Source organism: Egretta garzetta, unplaced genomic scaffold, assembly GCF_000687185.1.
Source record: "Egretta garzetta isolate BGI_Z169 unplaced genomic scaffold, ASM68718v1 scaffold235, whole genome shotgun sequence".
NCBI classification, from domain to species: Eukaryota; Metazoa; Chordata; class Aves; order Pelecaniformes; family Ardeidae; genus Egretta; species Egretta garzetta.
Window position 1 is genome coordinate 2,677,631 of NW_009259792.1, and position 928 is coordinate 2,678,558.

The following is a 928-nucleotide window of genomic DNA, read 5'->3' on the forward strand; positions in this document are numbered from 1 at the left end:
TGCTTCGCGGAGTTTGGAGTTACTGCCGAAAAAGTGATAATTTGGCATTCGACAGAAGTGCCTTCAAACTAGCTTAGAGCACTTCACATTTCACACCCCATTTGCACTGTACAAGTGATCGGTACTTCACGGATACTCCCGCTGAATCCAGAGCTTTTTTGCCTCGTTTTATCATTCCCCGTTTAATCGAGTTGATCCCTGATAGTTTGAGAAAGGCGTTCTCTGGCTCCGAGCTGTTAAATCGGCAGTTTGATCTCGTGTGGGGAAAGGAAGGAGCTTTTTTGGAAATGTGGTTTCAGTAGCGCTACAGACCGGTGTGGAACTCACTTTTGAGTGTCACTTCAGTCGATACCCATCTGTCAATGTAAATATCTGAAGTCGGAGTTAGAGGAAAGATTTGGAACTCTTGTTCAATACGCATTTTTTTTCAGCGTTTGTGAAATCTGAGTGTTCGGGGTGGTGGTGGTGGTGGGGGGGGGGGTTATTACCGCCATTTACCGTGGAGAGAAACAAAAGTAGTCTAAAGGCCTAACGTGGGAACACATTCTTCTTACGAGCTTAAAGGCACGCTTTCATTCACAATATAAACCGAATAACGCAATGGGAGAGAGGACACTTGGCGACTCAGCCTCTGGGAATGAGGATGGAATTTGTCATCACGTTATGACCTTCCCTTGTTCGTTATGCCCGCCGCGAAAAATAGACGGTTAGGAGATATTTTAGGCGGTGTGATCCTGTTGTGCCGGGAGACCTGATTTGAGCCACAACTTCCCTAAGACAAACTTTAAGCTGAACCAATTAAGTCGCACACAGCCGTCGTGAGTGGAGGCCGAGAGTAGGCTCACACGCGGTTTTATCCGCGGGAGGGAAGGTTTCGGGGTAACCTCCCCCCCACACCCACTCAGACCGGGTTTTGTCCGGGCGTTCC

General features: G+C 48.2%; 1 protein-coding gene across 1 annotated transcript in view; it reads left to right on the forward strand.

Moving 5' to 3' along the window:
• Positions 1-928, forward strand: part of TFAP2D (transcription factor AP-2 delta) — a 47,484-nt gene that overhangs the window by 5,191 nt on the left and 41,365 nt on the right. The window lies entirely within an intron of this gene.